The 17,125-nt window shown below is 51.6% G+C and overlaps 1 protein-coding gene across 3 annotated transcripts in view; it reads right to left on the bottom strand.

The window, feature by feature from the left end:
* The window catches only part of MID2 (midline 2), a 79,612-nt gene that overhangs the window by 24,541 nt on the left and 37,946 nt on the right, over positions 1 to 17,125 (bottom strand). The gene's annotated exons all lie outside the window — the stretch shown is intronic.

The raw sequence follows: 17,125 nt of genomic DNA, 5'->3' as shown, positions 1-17,125 counted from the left end.
TAAACTCCAGGGCTGGAAGAAGGTCCCTGAGGTGGTTCATTCATCCTTGGGTAAGAACTGCAGTCTGAGGCTTTCATCTGACGCCAGCAGACCCATAAACATGGCCCCTTTCTGCACAGATGGGTAACTGGGGGCTACTGAGCCAGGAGAACTTGAATCACAGGCACAGAGCACTCATTCCTGAAAAAAACACTGGCTCCTAAAATACTCCAAGCTTGTTTGCAACCCTGAAAATTGCTGGCCAAGGGCAAGTAAGGCAGAACACAGGAACAGGCTGGAGAAATGGAATAAAACCCAGGGAACCTTCGTTATGCCGGAAGGGTTCACAGAGTGGGACTGTATGGATAATGGAAAAGCCAGCTGCTCCCGCCCTCCTCTCCTCAAAGCCCCAATTTTATAAACATCATTTCACTACAGCACTGAACATTTTACTTGCTAATTACCTCCCTCATCACCAGCTTGGCTGCACTGAGGTTGCAGCTTTGAACTCATACTGATCTGCTTTAATCTTCAGGGGTGTGATTGAGGGCAGGGCGGGGGGCTGGTGGTACAGCTTTGAAGCACACAAGCCTAAACCCCATTTGCAGCAACCCAAGTTTTCTGGGGGATGGCATCACTCGTCCCATCCATAAACACACACAAATCCTGCCCCTGAGCATCAGCCCTTCATCATGCATCCTCGGTGGCAATGCTGAGGCAATCGGTGGTGTTTTACTGATGTCTGCGATGGCTCCACAGCCCTTTGCTGCTCCCCCAGCCACTCGCTGCACCCACAGACTCTCGCTGCCAACCCTTCTCCATCCCAGGAAAACACAGATGGAATGTTTCCATCTGTTTGATGTGCTGACACAAATAAAACAGGCTTGACGCCTAGATCCCACCAGCTGGTTATTTTGTAGGTGTATATAAATTACAGCAATTACAGGACTTGGGTTTTAATTGCTTTATAAAATGCCCATCACTTGCCCAAACCTCCACCTTCTGTCCTGAAATACAAATGGGTGATTTCTCTACAACTGGGGAGAGAAGTGAGAAGAAGTGATAAAAAGTGCCTTGAGCAGGAGTCACTGGTGCTTCATGGGGTGAAGGGGCTGGGTCATCCAAGGACAGTGGGACCAGAGAGGGAAGTGCTCAGACAGCGTGGAACAAGGGCTGAATTTCCCCCATCCCAAGTGTCAAGGACCCATGGGATCAAATCCTCCCATAACTCCAACAGAGGAGCTCAGCACCTGCACCTCTTTACCTGCCAGTGACCAGATGCACAATAAACCCATTCCCACCCAGCCAGAGGAGTGGAATTACCCAGCACTAACCTGTGAGCACCAATGCTCATTTGGTCAGTTATGGGCACAATGGGCAACAACTTGATTTTCCTTTTTCTCCAAAAACCAAACAAGCAGTTGGACTAAACACGGATTTCTCTGTTTGAAGAAGGTATCAAGGTTGCAGGCTCAAGACAACTTCAGGTACGATAAATATGCGGTGTGCCCCTGGTCCCTGTGCTTCATCAAATACAACCCTGCCTGTGCCTGGCCAGAATTGCTCTCCACGGCCAGTCCCCAGCCCATCCACCAGTCTGGAAACTGGTTCACACTGGGAAAGGCCATTAGCTTTGTGGCTAAAACCAGCTGAGGGATGGAGCAGAGAAGGCTCTGAGCCCCAAGCATGTGGCCAAAGGACAGGGTCCCCACACATCACACAGACCTGTGGCTGAGGGGGCTCTGAATCCCTAGGGATTTGGGCCACATGAGCCTCTGGTCTCATCCAGCAGCACTGACACCTGTGGGTGTGGGATGGGAGGACCTGGAGAACCCTGGAGCTGGGAAAGCCCTAGAGGCAGGAATGCAGTGGTTGTGGGTGGCTGCTGGTCGGTGCTGCCATCCCTCAGAGCTGTTCTGAGGGGCAAGAGACTCAGCCTGGCACGATGGCACAGAGGGTGTCCTTTGGCTCTGCCTTATCACGGAGTGGTTTCTGCATGTATCTTCATGGGAAGGCAGCCAAAACTAGAGAGAGTGATACTTCCAGTGATTTACTCAGGGCTTTTCTCATTGGCCCTGTTTATCTATAATCTCTTCCAATAATGGAGGTGGATCCTTGCCCTGATCCTCCTGCACACCAAAAACACAAATCATGTGTGCATCCACAAACCCACATGCAGGCACACAGGCACCAAATGAAACCCACTCCAAAATGCTCCCTGCATGCCAAAACAGCAGGAAAATCAGTTCCCAGAAGCCAGCACCATTCACCAGCCTCACCTGGATGGGGCAGGGGACGAGCACCTGCAGCAGCCATCTGGCATTGCTGCCAGGCTGAGGACACACAGCCCTCGAGGCTGAGGATGTGCTACTAGGGCCCAGCACAGGGCAGGACTGCTACTGGGTGTCCTCTCACTTATTTGGAGCATAACAGGGAAGCCAGATGTCACCAGGACACTGCCCAGGGCATCTGGAGTCTGCCACCAAGCTCCTGAGGGAGCTGCTCATTTTTTAAAACCACAAAACTGTTGATAGCATGAGGCAGCTGCAATTGCACTGGTGCCGTGGGAACGTCCACCCATGTCCCTGTTCCTGGCCAAAATGCTGCTCTGCACTGAGCTCCTGCCCCAGAAACCCACTGACTTTGGGGATGATGGAACTGACATGGTTTGTCTCAGGAATGCTGGCTTTCCAGGGAAGCACCAGCTGGACAGAGTGACCTGCAGGTAGCTCCCACCTGGGTCAGTCAAACCCCATCTGCTCTGAGGAGGTTTTGGAGCAGGATGCTGATGGTGGGGTGGTACAGCATCCTCCCACTCCAGCAGCAGCTGTCTCTGCACTGCCAAACTAAAATCACAGAATGGTTTGGAAGGGACTGTAAAGCTCATCTCATCCAACCCCTTTGCATGGGCAGGGACATCTCCTACTAGACCAGGTTGCTCCAAGCCCCATTCAACCTGGCCTTGGACACTTCCAATGCACTGACAGCACTGCACAGATCAGGCTCCTCCTCTCAGTGGCCACAGCAGGTCCAGAGCCTGGCACTGCTCCCACACCAGTGGAGGCTCCCACTCCCACCTCCCCTCCCCACAGGCTGCATGGAGGGCTGAACATGGCACTACCCACCACCAGCCCTAGCAGCAGCACATCCAGGGGATTCAAACTGAAAGAGGGGAAATCAGATATATGGAAGAAATTCTTTCCCTGTGATGGTGGTGAGGCCCTGGCACAGGGTGCTCAGAAAAGCTGTGGCTGCCCCATGCCTGCAAGTGTCCAAGGCCAGGTTGGACAGGGCTTGGAGCAACCTGGGACAGTGGAAGGTGTCCCTCCCCAGGAACAGGGGTGGAAGGAGATGAGCTTAAAGTTCCTTTTAACCCAAACCATTCTGTGATTCCACAATTCTATGTTTAGAATCAATTCCCACCACCAAGGAAAAAAACTTTGGGGAAAAATATGCAAAGCCAGTCAGCTACTGGGTTTTGCTCAGAAAATGTCCCTAGACAATGGGACAAGTGACAAAGAGACAGGACTGAGCTGCCGCATGTGACACTAATGCATTTTGTGTCACTTTGAAGCAAAACAGACTGAGCAAGAGCTGAAACCTCTGCCAGCATTTGGGGATGCTGTCGCCCCACAGCAGAGCTGACCTAGAAACCGAGCAGCTCAACACAGCATGGGGCTGGGGGGGACTCTGGTGGTGCTGAAGAGTCAAGAGCCAGAGCCTGAGCCAGGCAACAGGGCACTGGCAGTGATCCCCTGGCATGGAGGGGAAGGGGACCAAGGGGATGCACTCCACCAACACACACCTGAGGGTGCAGCAACATGCCCCATGTCCCCTGATCAGTCTGAGTAATAAAAGAGCAGCTCCAAATCCATTCATGGGGTTTAATCCCTGATGATTTATTGGGTTTAGACCCTGACTGACTCTTTCTACGCTCACCTTAACTTGGGAAGCAGCTCTGGATGGAAGCTCACTATGGGGAGTGGGGCTGGAGATGCAAGTGACACGGGGCTAGGTTTGTCATAGCCAGGGCTCCCAGCCACACCCATCATGAGCACTGTGGTGGGAGGCACCCATGCTACCCGGGCACACAGCACTCCAGCCATGCCCCCAGTGCCCAGCCTGGGGGTGGCCCCAGCCCATCCCCCCTTCACCTCATACACAGAAAGCACAGGGTAATCCCAGCCTGGCAATACCTAGGGCTGGATCCTAGTGGGGTAAATCATAGTGCGGTAAATCCACCATTTCAGTGGCCATGCTCCAATTTGTAAAAGGGATGAAAGAAAGGAAGGAACTGTCAAGAACCTGTAGAAGCAGCTGTGTCGGGCTGAGCAGGGACTGGGGGGCAGAGGCAGGCAGGTGGGATCCATGCTCCTCCACACAGCATTCCAGTGCAGGCTGCATCATCACGTACTGTGTCTTGTGTCTCCTTGGGAATTTAAATTGAGGAGAGAAAAATGAAAGCACAAAACCCCGAGTAAACAGGGTGAGCTGAATGTGGGATTTGCAGCCGCTGCATGTGCTGCTGCCAAATCAGCACATACTGGATTTGTGTCTTGTCGGCTCTTCTGGAGCATCTTCTCCTGGGCTGAGCCAACTAGCATTGCCTGAACCTGCCTGATTTCAGGGAGCAGACCTGTTACCTGTCCCACCACATGAGCTTAAAGCACACTCCAGCTCTGTCATGCAGCCACCTCACACATGGTGAGGTGTCACTCATACCTGCACTCCAGTGGGACACCTTTACCAGCACCACACACTTCCAGCAGGTCCAGCACTTAATTACTGGACAATTCTAAAACCAGCCTAATGAGCAGAGAGAACTGGGCAGAAATCTGCTGAGCCTGTTCAAAGCCCGGTGTGTCCCTGCAGCAGGTGCAGGGCTGCAGCAACATGGGGACAGTGACCCCGAAGCATTACTGCTGCAGACTGCTGCTACTTCCCAGCCTGCTGTCCCCATCCCATCCCCTGCCCTGCAGTGTCAGGGGAAGATCCCAGTGCAGTCCACATGTCCCAGGCCTCACCTCGTCCCTTCGCTATGATCCATCACACACTGTTGGTGCCTCATTGAAATGAACCATTGACTGGACATGAGGTGACAGGTCCTCAACCTGTGTGCACACAGTCACCCAAGCCAAGATGCAACTGCAGCAGCAAGCAAATAACTTTATTAGGGCAAGAGATTTGATGCAAAGAGTTACAGAGTTAATAATGAAGATATGATGGCAGCAGCCAGGCCTCCCTTTGGATACACCAAGGGACCAGAGGAAGCAAGAGGAGCAGCCAAGGCTTCTCCCCAGGCTCTGCCCAGGTGTCCCACTGCCCTGTCACTGGTCCATGGCCACCAACACCACCTCAGTGGTGAGGGGCTACTGGGTTGGGGAGTGGGGAAACCACTTTCAGAACAGTGAGAACATCTTGTTTATCCTTCTCATGAAATTCCTCCTAACATTTTAGACAGGCTCTAAATGGATTTTGGCAGGACGAGAGGAAGGATGGGAACAGTATTGACACCACTCACAAGAGAGCTACAGCAAAGCTGTGGAGGCAGCTAGGAGATCTCCCACAGTACAGCAGCTCTGCCCACAGGGTCCCGCTCTGCCCGCTGCCTGTAGCAGTTCTTGTCTGGAGGACAAGGTAGGGACAGCCCAAGGGTCCAGCTGCACAGCTGCACTGACATAACCTCTCTGAAGCTCAACACATTCCTGGAGCTCAGCCCTCTGGACACAGCACACAGCCAGAGCTTCACACAGTCACACTGCTGCCAGGTCTGGGACCATCTCCAGCATTGCTCAGCCCTCTGGACATGGCACATGGCCAGGCTTTGCACAGTCACACTACTGCCAGGTCTGGGACTGTCCCCAGCACCACCCTGTCCCTGTGGCACAACCTTGCGCACCCCAGGGACACAACTGAAGCACATCCTCAACCATGGTGGAGATCTCAGCTTCTCCAGACACACGTGTACACAGAGCTCCTGCCTTCCTGCGGTACATCTCAACTAAAGAAATGAGAGCAACAGAAATGGCTGTGGGTAAAACTTGCTCCATTGTCTGTCGATGGGGCAACCCAGGGTCCCACTCACCTCCTCCCAATGCCTCACTCTTTGGCCTCTGTTACCCAGAAATGTGACCAAATCCTCTTGGTCCTGTAGACAACCTGAGGACTGGGGAGTGCCGCTAATTCTCCTGTAAATCAAAGCTGTCCTGCACAGTTCCAAGGGGGAAGAGTCACATGAACTAGTTTAATGTTGTTTCTCCAAAGTTGCTGACTAGTTGCAGACTTAGTCTGAGGATTGTTTTGGCAAGGTTTGTGTCGGGCTGCCTGGTGCAGCTCCAGGGTGCACACCAGCTGTTCCCCGTTTGCTCCTGTTCCTGTGCTACTTAACAGCAACAGGGGCTTTGCTTCCAAAAATATTCTTTCACGCAAAACACTGTCAGAGCCTGAACACCTGGAAGTCCTTGGCACAGACTGTCCTCCTCACTGCAGGGAGAAGAAGAATGGCTGGCAGTGGTAGAGAACCTCTGCTGCTGGTGCTTAGCCACGCACGCGTGTCTCCCATGGAACGAGCTGTTCCTTGGCAAGCCACACTGGGCTGTTGTGTGAATCAACACACACAGGTAACCACGGTGACACCAAACCACAGTGGAAATGCAAAGAGGATATTAATTTCATTACCTTGCTAATATTGCTGGGCAGCAGAGACACATGGAGACATCGCTTCATCAGGCTCAGCTCATCCCAGGGGCAGAGACACAAGGGGACACTGCTCTGTTACGCTCAGCTCACCCCAGCTGCCTGCCCCAATATATCAGAAGGCTTTGGGCACATGCAGTTTATCACAAGGCGGTGTTTTTATGATCTCTCTCTCTCCCGCAGCAGGAGGCTCCAGCATGTCTGTCAGAGTGTGTTACCTCTACACAGGAATTCTATTTCTCAAAATAGGCAGAGGATGAACAACACTAGGCATAATAAATGGAGTTTTCCTACACTGATGTTCTTAGCATTCCCAGCTGCAAGGTCACTTTGAGTGAAAGTATTCCTCCTCACCAAATCTTCCAGTTTTAACCCTTTCTTCCCAACAGTTGTTTTCCCAGCTAAGATGAGAAAAAGGATGGGAATAAGGCAGCTAACACCCTCCCTGTTACTGAGTGACTACACCTTCTCCTACATCATCACAAGTGTGTGGCTCCATCAGAAAGTCAGCTGTCCTAGGTTGCAATATAGATGTAGTTAAGTATTCTATTACCACCAGCTGTGGGCCGTTAGCTGCTATCACCTGCTAATGACCCTCTCCGGATGACAAGCAATGGGCCATCCGTTAGCTATTACCAGCTGCTAATGACCCACCCCGCATGACAGGCAATGGGCCATCAGGGACCCACCGTGTGACTCATGGACTTATCTCATCCCATTGTGCGATGCTCTGCCCAGGAGGGAGGAACCAGGTGTTCCCACCGGGATATAACCTGGCCTTGGAACTGCCTGAGCTAGCCCTGTCTACTGGGTTCCCAGAGGACCAGAGCTACCACTGGATCTTCAGCTGGAGACTAGACCTTCACAGGATCACCACTTCAACTGGACTACTTCAGTTGGACTGCTACTACCACCCTAACAGGGCGTTAGGTTGTATCTGACTTTGTCAGTGCTTTTCCTTGTATTATTTAATTTATTTTTAATTTCAATCTTGACTTGTGATCTCCCACTGGTTTGTTTTCAAACCAAGACATCAGCATAAGGCGGAAGCCCAGCAAAGCACAGCACATTCCTGCAGCTCCTGGAGCTGGAGGGAAAAACCAGGAGCTGCCCAAAGGCAAATTCAGCTTCCACACTTACACCAAATACACTTCCAGCAGAAGTTGGTCCCCTTCATTCCTGTGACAGGGCACAGCATAGTAGCTTTTCGGTGTTCTCTCTCCTGCATCCTTCATTATCAACCAAGACATTCTGAGGTAGATCTTGACACCCACTTCCAGGCCATGGAGAGGCAGGACATGTGGCAGTTCAGTCCCCAGGCCCCAGCCCCTCCAGCACTCAGAAGGCACACGTGAGGCACATGGCTGCTGGAGCATCCTACCAACCCACGGGTGGGTAACTCCTGTGAGCAAGCCATGTGGCAGCAGGTCTCACAGGACATCCAACAGCCTGAGGGGACATCTTAATGCCACCTTGCACTATCTGCTGTCTCAATGGGTATGATGAGCAGATGGTGCCAGCAGCACCCAAGGCAGCTCTTTGCATCTGGGCAGGTCTCCGAGCACTCACCAGAATCAGTGAATCCCAGAATGGTTTGGGTTGGGAGGTTAAAGCTCATCCAGTTCCACCCCCTGCCATAGGCAGGGACACCTTCTACAAGACCAGGTTGCTCCAAGCCCCAGGCCTTGAACACTTCCAGGGATGGGGCAGCCACTGGGCATCAAAGAGGTTCATCCTGGCAGAAACTCATATGGCTGATTTAGATCCTTCAGTCTTTACATCCTTTAATCTCTCTAAAGCAATTCTCCTCTGCTTGGATATTATCCTGGTTTTCTGCATCATTACAGAAGTGTTGAAAATTGTTTAAATATTTTTATTAAATTCATCCTGACTGTGACAAGCCAGTTCTCATTTCTGAAATCATCTAAGCATGATCTGCTTGTTGGAGCTGTCCTAGCTGAACACTGAGATTTTACTCCCCAGTTCAGGCAGTGTGTTTTTCAGCTTAAAGAATGTGATTTTCTTATTAGATGTGCTGCTTTTGCTATAAAAAAATTCCCAAACTACAGTGAGCTCTGAGTGTATTTGCACATTTCCCGCTATTTTTATTTATTCCTTTAAAAAGACAGAGTGGAAAAAGGAACAGATTTCCACTGCTCCAAGCAATGCCTTTTTCCGGGAATTTTTCTCTACTGAGTAATTCCCAGTTCCTTCCAAACCAGGAGGTATAGAGGGGTCATTTTCTGCTGCTCTGCTGTAGGAACCACTGCAGCTGCACAGCCTGAGGGGTGGAAGGGCTGGGGAACAGCCCCCCACCTTCCCCCCTCTTAGCTCACTGCACAATGGGTGATGGTGAGCAAAAGAAGCCAGTTGCTGGCAGCAGCCCCAGACTCCCCACCAGCCATGATCCTGTCACACCAGCCCCAGAAATCCCCAGGGCTCATTTTGGGAGAAACCCAGGAAGCAGCTCTGTTGTCCCCATGGGAGTCAAGAGTCACTGGAGCTCCTGCTTCCCTGAAAAATCCCTTCTGTCAGAAAAGTAAGCCATTAATAATGATCCTATTCTATTCCGCCACAGTGATGAAACCACTAAAATTGAGGAGATAGAGAAAAAAAAAAGAAAGAAGACACTGCAGATGTCCACCTGCTCCTTCAGTCTCAACCTTCCAGCCTTCCATCCTCTCGGGTTCCTGTCTCTCCCCTGCAGCAAAGGGGACTCGTTTGTCACTCTTTTGGGTCACTGTGGCCTTGTGCCTGATGCCCAAAGCCCTCCTTGCACAGGAGGCTGCAAAGGAACAAGTTCCTTCCACCCCTTGCAGGGGGATCCTGCTGCAGGTCCTGTGTTGGAGCTGGAGGATCCGAGTGTTGGCAGCAGTGCAGATCCTTCCCAAGATCCTCAGTGTCCTAAAGACATCCAGGTGCACAAATCCCTGTTGCACATCCTGCCAGATCTGGGGTCTGCAAGACCCCCATGGGTAGGTGGCTCACCATGTCCAGAGAGCTCCACCAGCAGCACCTCAGGAGCCTGATGGGGGAGGCCAACAAGCCCTAGGGCAAGGTCAAGCAGGAGTCACCCACAACCCTGGGAAGGCAGAGATTCCAAAGGACAGGCACAATCCACAGCCTGAAACACAGAGCAACAATCTCAGGCATGGGGAAGGATTAGAAACCAGAACACACTGAGTGCCTGGTGGAGCTGTTGGAAGGTAGAGGGATAACCAGAGAACAAAACAACAACACAGCTTGAGGAGAGATCAGACCATGAGGAAACAGATCCTGAGAGCCCCACAGGTGAGGATGGGCTGTCAGGAATGAGCCAGCACCCTGGCACTGCTGGCTTTGAAGCCAAAGTGAAAAAAATCCTTCCAAAGTATAAAAGATAGATAATGCTCCATTCCATAAACACGTATACCCTCATGGAAGAGCCGACTGGTGGAAAGAAGATGCATCTTTTGAAGGAGTTCTATGAATACATGGTAAATAAAGAACAGCATCAAAGTTTTTCTCAAAAGAGAAGAGACGGGTGGAGGGGAGAGGAGGGTAGGGGAGGAGAGAGGAGGGTAGGGGAGGGAAGAGAAGGGCAGGAAAAAGGAAGGAAGGGCAGGGCAGGTAAAGGGAAGGGCAGGGAAAGGCAGGGCAGGGAAGGGCAGGGCAGGGAAAGGCAGGGCAGGGCAGGGCAGGGCAGGGCAGGGCAGAAAATCACACTAACCCCAGTGAACAGCAGTCTCCAGAGGTGCTCTAACGACACTGCAATCATGTTAACTGCTCTTGCTGCAGGTAACTGTCTGGCTGTGAAGAGCCCTTTGGAATGCTCATAGCGTGTGTGAGAATTCAGATATGGAATTTCCAGGGAAAAGCCTGACAGATACTGATGTGAGGTACACAGGCGTGTCTGAATAGCAGGAGGCTCAGTGTCACCAACGATTACTAAAGGCAGAAGAGGACAAACTACCTGAAAGAGCATCAACAAACACTTTTTCCATTAAAGTTTCCTCCTCACCCTCTGAGGCTCTCTGTGTGATTCACAATCAGGAAAGTTTCATTAGGCAAAACCTTGTGACTTGATGTGTCCTCGGGAGCCAAGGCACCATCCTGTGGACACCTGTGACACCTAGCTCAGGGCATGGCTTGGGTTTCACAGGCTCCAACAGCCTTTCCAAGCAGCGATATCATCTCAGGAGTACAAACACCTATCTGAGGCTGCTAAAGGAAATATAGGATTTGGCAAGTCATTTACACAAATTCTTGTTTGCACTTAATAAACAACCAACTGTCTGTGGCAGAAATGAAGAGATGGAATTCAAAGGGAATGCACTGAGCAGGGAGTTAAGTGCTAGAGAGAAACTCATGGAAGATTCATACATTCCCAAATAACATCTGGTTCCATTCAACATCAAAAAAGCCACTTTGTGATTTTCACCAGATAACGCGTTTATCAAAGATTCACTAATCACTTCATTCAATTCCTATCTCACCTCCCAAACCAAATTAGCAAAATTCAAGCAAAAAGAGAGGAAGAATGCTGAAGAAGGTACCTGTTCCCCACCTCCTCACTGCCCGGGCTGCACGTCAAGATTGAGATCTGGCTGCTCCCACACCGAATAGGGAACACATAAAGTGGCTGCAAAGCAGAATTCATGCCTAAACACTGGGAAGAAATGGTTTGAATTACAAGTACAAAATTAGCTGGAGAGTGAAGCTAAAGCTCTTGCATTTTAAATTACAGCAGGAGACATAGATTTCTGCAGAGACCAGGCACCAGAGGTTGGTGAAAAGTGACAGCGGTGACACCAAGCCTGACTTGTGCTGTGAGTACGACACAGGATTCAGCTTTACTGAGCCAAAACACTGCAGAACATGGTTTTAATCCAAAATATTAATTGGCAATAAATGCATAAATTACATCTGCAAATGGCTCAGGCTCCAGCCCGCCTGTTTGTCCCAGCCTGAGGGTTTATTTGGTGTCTCATCCTCCTCACGCTTCTCCTATCTCTATCACCACCTTACTGTTACCTGCCATGGCACTAGCATCCACCTCCTGTCCCTATGGATTATTTCTCAGTTCCTCCATCCCAGAGCTGAGTATACAGGCAGAGCCTGAAATCAGACAATCCACGCTGGAAAGGATGAAAGCTGGAGGTGAACAGGGAATGAGGGCTGAGGAGGAGGAGGAAGAGGAGTATGTTGTGCTGGGTGACAATGACCAAGGATGGAGAGAGACTGTCCGATAGGAAAAGCTCAATGAGAAACCAAAAAGGAAGGAAACCACCCTGCCTACACTCATCTCTGGGGCTGTTAATCCCATCTGAGAGCTGTGACACCCATCTCTGGGGCTGCAACAGCCATCTCAGGGCTTTTACACCATCTCTGGGGCTGAAACACCTGTCTGGGAGCTGTTACAGCCATCTCTGAGGCTGCAACACCCATCTCCAGGGCTGTGATACACATCCCATCTCTGGGGTGCATCCCACCAGCAGGAACTGGGGCTTAGCATCCCTGAGTTTGGCAGTCAGAAGCTCCAGAACCACCTGCCCAAGGGAGCCCCCTCTGAGCCCCCTCCCAGCAGGACACAGGACAGGTGAGTCATTGGCAAGGCTTGTGAAATATTAATCCCTCAGCCCCTCTTTCTCATACCCTTTCCCCCTCACACACCCCGTCAGGGGCTCGTGCTGGAGAGGGGGCACTGAGCTGGCTGCCAACGTCTGATAACGGAATACAGAGCCTGCACTCCAGAGCCTTCCCTCTCCCGGCGTGCCCTGAAAATTTATCTTCCAGCTCTGATGATCAAACAAGCTGATCAAACGCTCCAGCAGCTGGGTTTTAATTCCCTGTTGATCCAACTCCTGCGCACACTCAGGAGCCTTCTTTTTTCCTTCCCCCATCTCTGCAGCAGCAGCCAGAGGAGCTGGAGCTGCGGGATAGTCAGCTGAGGCAGAACAGCAGGCGGGAGAATGTCAGGAATCACACGCATCTCTTCACCTGTCCCATATTGAAGGATTCCTCTCAGTTTAAAACCTTTTCCAGGAGCTGGATGGAAGATCAGCATGGATGGGCTGGCCTTGGGGCAGAAATAAATGCTTGTGGGGACCTAGCCCTCAGGTCCTTGTCACCCAGAGGAGGATGCTCGTTTGCAAGGGACGGAAACCCCAGTGTTTCCCCAGGTGATCTCCTGCCATGTGGCTTCCCAAGAGGTAAAGCCACAGGAGACATGTCCAGGATGAGGAAAAGGTTTGCAGGGTCTTGCAGTGATCACTGGTGGGACCTGAGGTGTCCGTGCCCACCATGGGCATCACTCCATGGCACATCAGCGTCAGACAAACCACAGTGGGGAAGGCTGGAAACCTACCCTGGTATTTATACCATAATTTTAGTCCCAAATTAGATATGAAGGCACCTTGTTCCACATTTAGACTGGCAAACCCCTGGCTTTAGCAATGGGAGAGGATCTTCCAACATGGCAGGTGGTGATGGAAGGTACATGGGAGCAAGCAGAGACCCCCACGAGCATCAATCCCCTGTGTCCACCTTCCCTCACCCCCAAGGACACAATAAACAGCAGGAGGAGGGAGGATGGTCTCTGCTTCCCACAGCCTGGCTGTCACAGTCACCGGCTCCAGGCCCAGCTGCCTCTGGGAAAGCAGGATAGCCCTGTCAGTGGACAAGGCTGTAGGATAAAAGATGGAAAAGCTTCCTTAAAGCCAAGTTCCCTACACTTCAGCTATATGTTTCCTCAAATTTTAAATATTTAAGCTCTTGGCAGGGGAAGAATGAGAGGCAAAAGACCAGAGAAGCTCCTGCAAAGGCCTGAGCAAAGATCTACTTCCTTCATTTTTGGGGGGCAGGATCTTCCAAGGATTCCCTCTCTTCTGAGGGAGAATCTGATAGACAGGAAAGCCCCAAAATGGGGAATACTTCCCAGAGAAACATCCCTAAAAAAGCTGCACCACTTGGTGGCATCACTCTCAAAAGCTTGGGCACATGGGGACAGTTTGCTAATGAGGATAGCAGTGATTAGGAGCATCAAATTATCTTCCACAGCACACAATAAACAATGCTAATGGTGGGATAATGTCAGGCGAAATCACACTGGATTGGAACAGCACTGATAGCACATGTTAAGCAGACATATAATTACCACTGTGGCGCCTCAATAATATTAATAATGCTGCTAATTAGACTAATATAAATAGCAAGATTAATTGTCACAAAACATCAGTGCCAGGGTTTGAATGGCAGCCACAACCTTGCACTTTTTGTCAGCACTCAGGCACCAGGGCTGTGAGAGACAGTGCCCAGCATCAATGGCACCCAGAGACTCCTGGTTGCACCTGGTAACACCTGGCAGTACCCAGAGGCTCCTGGTCACAGCTGGTGGCACCTGGTGGAACCTGACCCCGATGGAGGGAGCTGGCATGAGGCAGGCAGCAGCAGCAGGAAGGCACAGCCCAGCACTGAGTGATACAAAGTCCTCCTCCTCCCAAAGATGCCTGAACACTCCAGGGACTGCCAGAATGAGTCTGGAGCATGTCCCCATGTAGCCCTGGCAATCTGATTTGCTCTGGATTGACAAGGGAACAGCCTGTCTGAAGGAAACAACCTGCTACTTTCCCTTAATACCTTGAAGACAGATGAGAATAGCATTGGGAGCCATTGAGGAAAACATCCTTCCATTGGAGTCTTGCCAACTCCCTGCCCATGGGAGCAAGAAGAGCCTCCAAGGGCAGTTTAGAAACCCATATCCTAGTGCTGGGAAAGGCTGGACAGGAATAAATGGGGACAATTAAGCCAAGTGGGCTCCTCGGGAGACCTTCCCTCTCATCCACAGCTGTCTCCTGCTATGGGGCTGCTCATGAGAGGCTGGCACAGAGCAGCACCAGGCATGGGCTGGAGGGTGACACCACAACCAGGGTCTCCCCTCCTCACCTTCCCTAGCAGGAAAACAAATTTGGATGGAAAAAGTGGAGGAGTTGGCCAGAAAGAGTGGGTCCCTTCCAACTCAGGGTATTCTGTGATCCTATGAAGTGCAAAGCCCATAGAGACTGCTGCTGCCTCAATAACCATCTCCCGAACTCCTTCTTCCTGTGGGACGTGCCTGTGCTGAACCAACTTTTCCACCTTCCCAGCAGCAGCATGTGAGAGCCGCCGGGGGCATGCTCACCCCCACATCCAGCTGAGCCATCCCACATTTCTCGGGGAACCTGCCCTGAGTTTCTCCCTGTCTGGCTCTGAGCCACACTGAGGGGAGTGGGAACCACTTGTCTGGGTGAGCTCTGAGGCTGCTCCAGGCTCCCTGCCCCAGCACCTGGCTGTGGGGGCAGCAGGCAGGATCCTGGGAACGCCAAAAGCCGGCACGGGGTGCGCTCCCTGCTCCCACCCGGCCAGCCCAGCCCTGCCTGGGCTCGCAGCTCACAGTGTGGGTGCTGCCAAAGCACAAAGGAGGACGCAAACCCTTGGGTTTCTCTTGGAAGTAGAATCAATGTGCCAGCATCTGCCTGGAATGGGGCTTATTTTGGCTGATTTGTTGCTTATGTAAAGGCACGGTGAGACTGTTCAAACCAGTGCTGGAGATGCTGAGATAGACGCACACAGTACAAACTGAGCCTCGGGGTGAACGCGCCAGTGCTGGAGAAGCCTTTAACTCCTTGTGCACACGCGAACAGAGAGTCTCAGTCCTTCTGCCTTTTTCCCTTTGCTGTTTTGCTTCTGGAAAAGTAAACAAAATGCCTAAACCCACCGAAAACGTCACCGAGCAATAGCACCAACAGCACTTTTGGAGTTTCTTCTGTAGCCAGAGCCTCGATGCTGCTTGGGGACCCCCTTTGATCCTGCAATGCATGGGGTATCATAGGGGACATGGCAGAGTTGTGGAGGGGACACTACACTTCCAAAGCCTTCGTATCCCAGAGTCCCACCAGACCAACTGGCACCGTGCCTGCCACAGAAATCCTGGGCAAGCAAAGCCTGGGCACTTCCCCCAGCACAGCCAGGGCACCACTGGTGACTCCGACAGGTTGAGGCCTGTGGCTAGCACAGGTTTTTCCCACGGGAACTCTTCTTGTGTTTTGTAAATAAAGATAAAGTTTGGGTGTTGTTGGAGCAGTGTCCCAGAGCTTGGACAGTGCAGGCCTGGCCAATCAGGCCTGGGGGAAGGCTTCTGACTGACCAATCTGGGTGATTTTTGAGAACTCTATATATGTGATGAAATCAAAACAATAAAGGTCATTCCTTCTTGCCACTGAGACCTGGTGCTTTCATTACTCTGCTAGCTGCTCAACAGCGACAGAGGCCCACATCAGTGCAGGGGTCTGAGCCCACAGACTTCTTCAGCACATCCCAACACACTCCTGGGCTGCCCCAGCACAATGCCAGTGCCAGCTTATCCAGAAGATCTTGGGTACCAGCCCCACGGATTACTCAACCTCCAACGTCTTACGGCAATGGGCAAAAGAGAAAATGCCTGAACAGGTTTTCCCTCCTGGAGCAAAGAGCCCTGCCCGTTGTGGCTGCCCTGGGGCCAGGGACATGGCATGCTGCTGGCAAGTGCCCCAAAGCGCCCGAAAGCAGTGGGTTTGGGCAGTGCAGAGGGAGCTCATGTGCCCAGCCCTGCCTTCAGCCAGCCCTGTTACCCTCCTTGTCTCTCCAAAACCATAATCTTATGCTGTCCAGTGGCGCCAAGCATCCCAGGAACTCCCTACCCCATGCTGTGCCACCGGACAGGGGCTGCCCAAGCCTCTCTGCAAACCACCTTGAGGAATGAGGCCAGGAACCAACTCAAGGCAGACTTTTCCAGAAATTACAACATCAGGGAAGAGTGGAGGGGAGGGACCACTGGAGCCTTCGTGCTGAGCACAGGGTAAGTGCTCTTGCCAAAACCTGCTCCAGCTGCTTCAAACTTGGCTAAAGCTGCACCCAGTGAAGTGCAAAGCTTCCATCACCCCTTGTTCACTTCTCAAGAAAAAAACCATTCATTTCTGATATAAGGAAAAATGCCCTTCTCTCCTCTACACTAGGAGGGAAAGCCGTAAAGCTCCAGTTATTTCCCCAGAAAACTCAGTGGGCTCAGCCAGGGTTGAAGTTTGCGGGAAGGGTGAGCTGCTCTGGAAAGAGCCCAAATGTACCAAAGTGTCGAGTGGGGTGAGGTCTTGGAGCATTCCCAGAGCCGTACTGGACAACTCATCTCAAATACAGGAGCCCCATGATGGTGCCACTCCACCAAGCTCCCCAGCTACTCTTAGCTCACCCTTTTCTCCTTTCCAAAAAACCCCAAACAACCCCAAGAATTCAAAAGCCCACACAGAATCACAGAATTGTTTAGGTTGGAAAAGCCCTCTAAGATCATTGAGTCCAATTGTTCCTCCAGTCCTGTCAAGGCCACCACTAACTAATGTCCCCAGGTGCCACATCCACACATCTGTTGAATATCCCCAGGGATGGGGACTCCACCACTGCC

The sequence above is a fragment of the Lichenostomus cassidix genome, chromosome 4A, assembly GCF_008360975.1.
Source record: "Lichenostomus cassidix isolate B80296 chromosome 4A, HeHo_3.0, whole genome shotgun sequence".
NCBI classification, from domain to species: Eukaryota; Metazoa; Chordata; class Aves; order Passeriformes; family Meliphagidae; genus Lichenostomus; species Lichenostomus cassidix.
Note: the sequence above shows the minus strand (reverse complement) of the source record. Positions and strands in the feature narration are given on the sequence as shown.